Here is a 6590-nt window from a genome sequence, read left to right on the forward strand (position 1 = left end):
CTTCCTGTTCTCCTATCCTCTCACCCCCGCCAGTCTGCCCCTCCAAATTCCCTATCCTGTCCCATTATTTTACTTACTTGCTTTTACTTTGTGACTCACTGGGTTTAACCATGGCCTCTCTCATGAGCATGAGTGTAAGAATCTGTTCACTGGAGTATGAGTCACTCAACAGTGGCTCCATTAATGAAGAGCGTGACTTCCTTTGCTACAAAGCCTTCCACTGCCATTTGCTCAGGGAGATGAAAGAGGGGGTGTGGGGACGGGGGTGGTTAATCACAGTATATTATATACAAGCATGATACTGCAGAGACAAAAATTAATCAAAACAATTTTTTAAAGCAATGTACTGAAAGACTAGCGAGGTAGAAAGGAACTAGGTAAATGAAATTCTTAAAGGTCAAGCTAAGCATTTTGGGCTTCAGCCATGAGTAACGGGAAGCAACCCTTTAAAGAACTCTCAGTTGAGAAATAGCATCACCAATTTTACATTATAACCTTTTATACCTGACTTCTATAGAGAGCATGAGCGCCCAGGGTAGGAGTCACCTCTGGGAGTTGAATTAACTAGATCAGGGATCAGTTAAGTGAGTAAATGAATTGAAGTAAGAAGTGATGGTAGATCATGTGATCACTCAGAAATTAGATCCAAAGTTACTCAAACAAATCTGAAAAGGAATGGTTGAATTTAGATGCTGGAAGGAAAGAAGTCCACGGTAGTTATTATAAAGTTCCTGTCATCTAAGTCTATGAGATCACTTATGAGCATGAGCATGCCACAGAAATATAGTTTTAGCTGCAGAGCTAGAAATATTTGAATTATATATGGAAGGAAAGCTTTACTAGTAAAAGAGACAAGGGTTTGCCAAAAAATTTAAATGTGGCATTATAAAATTTAAAGATTTGAATGTTTTAAGAAAGAATGACCAATTAGAATGACCTGAAAACCTTGGTAATATCAAGAGCAACACCAAAAATGGCTTAATAAAAACAGACATTGAATGTAAAGAGTCACCCGTGGGAGTAGTAAAAACCAGACTGCAGTCAATCAGTCAAAGACAAGGCACCAAATCGAGCTGTGGAGGGAATCCAGAGGACACTATTCATGAAGACACTGGACAGGAATTGCCACATCTGGCACTAAGAAAGCTTGGGCAGTACCTTAGTCATTATCCCTTACACTGGTGCCACTGTGTCCTCTGGAACTTGGTCCCTTCCAGTGCTGCCCATTTGCCAGTGGTGGGGCGAGAAGCTGGATGGAAAGCAACAGTGAATAGAAACAGAAAAGGAGACTAGAGGAAGAAGAATAAGGTGGATAGCTTTGAGAAAGAAAGTAGTTGGACTATGTATCTCAGAGCAGTAGATAGAAGATGTATGCTATCTCAGAGGAGCGAATGGAGGATGTATGCTATCTCAGAGCAGTGGATGGAGGATGTGTGCCATCTCAGAGGAGTAGATGGAAGATGTGTGCCATCTCAGAGGAGTGAATGGAGGGTGTGTGCCATCTCAGAGGAGTGGATGGAGGATGTGTGCTCTCTCAGAGCAGTAGATGGAGGATGTGTGCTCTCTCAGAGAAGTAGATGGGGGATGTGTGCTCTCTCAGAGCAGTAGATTGAGGATGTGTGCTATCTCAGAGGAGTGGATGGAGGATGTGTGCTATCTCAGAGGGGTAGATGGAAGATGTGTGCTATCTCAAAGGGTTTTTGAAATTAGAAGGTGCTAGGGAATAGAAGAAAACTGATAATATTAGAAATTAGAAGATCACCTAAAATGTAAGACAACCTAAGTAAGATGCACGAATGCCTACCAGTACATGATTGTCTAATTCTTTTCCCCCGAGGTTGTTAAATACAAGAGACAAAAAAAATTTTCAGGTTTAAATATGAGTTAGGGAGAGGTTAAGTTGTTATGACTTAAAGATAACGCAATTGTACATGTGAAAATCCCAGGACAATTAATTAAGAACCCACCAGAGAATTCAGGGAATGACTTGAAGATTAATATACACAAATTAATAGGTTTCATAAATTAAAGCAATAAGTTAATTGATCTAACAAAACAAGATCCCCTTACAATAGTAATAAAATGATAAAATATATAAAAATAATACAATAGGTAGTAATATGTGTATATTCTATATGTAGAAATATGTATATTCTATATAAGCAAGTTTTAAAACAAATTTTAAAAAAATGGAAGAAAACATACAATTTTCTTTTATCATCCTCATGCAGAATAAAGCAGAGTGAGGAAGTGGGTACTTTCTAAATACATTACAAAAACAAGAATCCACAAACATGACACTTAATAAATCATATGAAAAGGTATTTTCTTCAGGGCCTACAGGTTACAATACATATCACAGGAGATATACTCACATATGAAAAGTTTTCAAAAATTAATCTTTAGAAAACACACTGGCAGGACTTGGCAATGGTTGAAATCGGTGTAAAGAAAGGGAGAATATAAGAAAATAGAAGAAACATAAGAACAAAGAGATCACAGCAAAATCATCATGAACAATTCATAAATACTTGAAAATGTTCCATCTTTTAACAGGAATGACGAAGTTCAGAGGAACTCAGCAGAAGCTTTCTCTAGGATGTGTGCTGTCAAGCGCTGGTATGTTGGTGAGAGAACGACTTGTACACGTCTGTTAAGATTACACCCGCATACCGTTAATGTTTAAAACCCGCTAACAGGAACGCATGTAGCCCAGAGAGCGAGCATTTGCATATGTGAACTAATGTATAAATACAGCAATTGCAGTGCTATTTACAATAGTCAAAGTTTGGAGACAAAGTAATTGTCCATCAGTAAGTTCAGGTTACCTTATGGGAAATTCATAATTTATGCCATGTAACTGCAAAGGGAAAACATAACTCTTTGGTGCTTCACATTATGCCTAAGAAACAATTTTTCAATGAGAAAATCTGCTTTGCAAACTTGTGGAAAGTTTTGTTGTTTTCTGAGATGAGAAAGGATGATTGTGCACTTGTTTGTGTGGTATGTCTAAAATATCTTTGGCAGAACTTGTTCCTAGGAGAGGCGAGGTGATTGGGCCTCAGAAGAAACAGACTTTTTAAATTATATCATCTTCCATCGTTTTTGAACTTTGAATCATTTAAATTTATCACTATGCAAAATAATTAACACTTGAGACAATACAAGCTTGCATCTTAAGAAATGTACAGAAGCACATTGCGTAGAATAAGTGGGCATGTAGGTTCTAAACAGGAGGAAATAATTCCTCTTGTTTTACAGACCATACAGGGCAGATGCAGCATTAACTGACTGGGCTCAGGTTAAAGGCATTTTCCATGAAAAGGGTTTTGGGGGCGTGATTGCTTTCTTCTGTTTTCTTAAGGGAGGCTGCTATGTCAGAGGACTGCACATAAGCAGAGGATTTGGCTCTGGGAAGAACTGAAGGTTGCAGAAATTGTGACTAAGGAAGAATTGATTGGTCTTAGGTACTTGGATGTTGAGCAACCTTGACTGCTCAGCCCTCTTTCTCCATCAGCTCACCTGGTTGGAATAAGACAAAACAATCAATGAAAGTCACGTGTTTAACCCTACAGTTTTCGTGTTAATGAGGAAAACTGAGGACAAAATGACCTCTATGAGTTACCAAATACGATACCAAAAAAGAGGTGATTCAATCCCCCTGTGACAGGGGAAAGTGAACCCTTCCCTGCTGGCCAACATCTGCCAGTGAGGAAAGAACAAGCCCATAGGGATTTGCTTCCACATAGGAAAGGCAACTTCTGGCTACTCTCTTAAGTTCTCTGAAGTTGTTTGATACTCAAAGAAAGCTCAAAGTCCATCTATAAAACTACAAACAAAATGTCAGACTGGCCATGTACTAAAACTCTTTGTAAAGTGTCACTCGTGGCAAATTTAACATAATATGTCTGTTTTAAGAGATATTTAAAGAAACTTGGAAAAATATAGTATACTAAACATTCTTTAATTAAGAATTCTACCATTTAAGTCAAATGTAAAAATAGACTATGACCCTTAATCATGCTATTTGCAATTATTAGAATGTTAACAATAGAAAGATGATGTATATTGGTTATTCGTGATATATTGACTGTAAAACTTGAAATATGTATATTAATGCATTATTATTTTAAAGATTTTTACCACAAGGAAAACACACTCTGCTTACTAGAACTGCTTTATAAAGTCCTAATTTTATTTTTTTATTGTTATTATTATTTTGGTTCTTCGAGACAGGGTTTCTCTGTGAAACAGTCCTGACTGTCCTGTGAAATCCTATTTTTTTAGGATTGAAAATGAATGTGATTTCTGTGCATTTAATATTGAAATATAGCCGTGGCCTTTCTAGTGTTTGGAATGCAGAAAAGTGTATGTGAGGAGACACAGAAGCTTACTTTTGTGATGATAGCATAGACCCCTATTGAAAAGTCTCTTGCAGACCTACTTATCAAGTGCTTTCAAAGGGCCCTGGTTCATGCTTATGACTTGGAAGTAGTTCATTGTCAGGGCCCAAGAATTGCTCCCCATAGAGATCTTTAAATAGTAACACTAAAGAGCTTCGTCTCAAGAATTGTCATCGGAAAAGTATTTTCCTTCTGCTGGGCTGAGAGTAAAGACTTGATTGACAGGTCTTTTGTAATTAAGTTTTAGTTCTTTTCAAATAGATATTCTTCCGTGATTGGACCATAGTTTTATATGCATTTGTATGGGAGAATTTAAGTTGTACATTTTTATAGAACAAAAAATTACTTGGCTTTGTACAAAGGTAACAATGGGAAAGTCCCCATTGCATTGATGAGGGCTCACAACAAGGAATTGTGAAACACAAGTATTCTGTATTAAAAGTATTTAACCATTTAAGCAATAAATGAATAACAGAAAATAACTTTAAAATGTATGTTGTTTTGGGTCCCCATGGACACTATACAACTAATGCTATTTATACAACTTAAAACACAAACTTGAAACATGAAAATAGCTTTCTTTCTTTCTTTCTGAATATAATAAGAACCAGATAATTTTTACATCTAAAAGGGTTTAGTATTTTCCTACTATATGCACAAAAAAAATTCAGTTTTTTTTTCACTTGTTGCCAAGTTCATGGTTGAGGCTCCTACAACAAAAGGCAGATTAAGAGAAAATCTCATAAAAGTATTTAATATGAATTTTAGGTCACACAGGAACATTCATGGGAAATAAATACCCAGAGAAATAGCTGATCTTGTGTGTGGTTGATGCTCAACTTGATGGAATGTGAAGAGTCATGCAGAAGAATGGTTGGATAGAGAATATGATGAAATGGTGGCTAACAGGGGAATTTGCAGAAATTGTCCAGATCATGTTCTTCCCTGTCCCAGTCAAGGATTTTCTCATTTGTCCAGGTACAGGAAGACTCCTCCCCACGTTGTAAGTCTCATGACCAACTCTAGAGGAAGACCAGGTGCTCTTTTATGGCCTGCTTTGGGGAAAAGAACAAAAGAAAGAGGGACCTTCTTGGTTCTGCTCTTTTTCTAAATGTTAAGCTGTCATATTTTGGGGTGCTGTATCCTGAACCTTGTCACAAGTTCTTACCTTCACAGGCCTCCTGTTATCCTTTGCATTCTTCTCCATGAAGGAGAGTCACAGTGGAAGTACTCTCCAAGGCAGTGGGCTCACCTCAGATAAGTCTGCTGTTGCAGGAGCTAGTTGCAAAGTGCAAGGGAACCTGGTTAAACATTAAGCTTTATCTTCTGTTTGACTCCAAAGGTGAGAATCTGGGCCTTTTTCACGGATTTCTAACAGGGTTCTAAAATCTGCTTTAGATCTTAAATCTGCAAGACAGTGTGTGCAAATCATACACCTGTGTTTTGTGTCTCCCAAGCATTGCTTATAATAACAGCAGTGTGATCAGAAGGTTTGAGCATGTTTACCAGAATATGCAGCTCCCCTCTCTCACTCACATTACACTTTTCAATGTCTTTCCCAGAGCTAGGAGAAGATATTTCTTCCTATTGATATCTTTTCTACTATGTCACTATAGTAAACCCTATTGACATCAAATAATAATTACTTGGGTTCTTCTCTCATAATGGTAGCAGACGTGAGTTTGCTAGATGACTTGGTTTTAACCCTAGAAATATTAAAATTTCTATTGGAAATGTTCACACTTATATACTACATTTATTTTGCATCTATGTAGATATATGCAGAGCTATTTTTAGATGAGAAAACTTGGCAGACTAGTGCACCCAGAATATTGTGAACAATATTCAATTATTTTTCAGATATTTATATTTTCTAACCCTTAGGAGAAGTCTTTCTGACCCTTATTTCTAAATTATGGAGTCTTAATTATTTCTTACCGTAGCAACATTTATTTGACTTATTGGCTAACTCACAAGCATATAGGTTTCCTTAAGAAATCTAATTTAGGTCGGGGGGTGGTGGTACATGCCTTTAATTCCAGCACTCGGGAGGCAGAGGCAGGCAGATCTTTGTGAGTTTGAGGCCAGCCTGGTCTACAAGAGCTAGTTCCAGGACAGGCTCCAAAGCTACAGAGAAACCATGTCTTGAAACGAAAAAAAAAAAAAAGAAAAGAGAAAAAGAAAGAA

General features: G+C 37.3%; 1 long non-coding RNA gene across 1 annotated transcript; it reads right to left on the bottom strand.

Annotated features, from left to right (window-relative positions):
- Positions 1-5141: 5141 nt before the first annotated feature.
- Positions 5142-5686, bottom strand: LOC125413133 (uncharacterized). Its single transcript, XR_007235853.2, has 2 exons — positions 5572-5686; positions 5142-5458 (listed from the first exon to the last, which is right to left on the bottom strand). It is a non-coding gene; the product is annotated as an uncharacterized LOC125413133 (long non-coding RNA).
- Positions 5687-6590: the final 904 nt, after the last annotated feature.

The sequence above is a fragment of the Myodes glareolus genome, chromosome 2 (genome assembly GCF_982192425.1).
Source record: "Myodes glareolus chromosome 2, mMyoGla1.1, whole genome shotgun sequence".
Lineage (NCBI taxonomy): Eukaryota > Metazoa > Chordata > Mammalia > Rodentia > Cricetidae > Myodes > Myodes glareolus.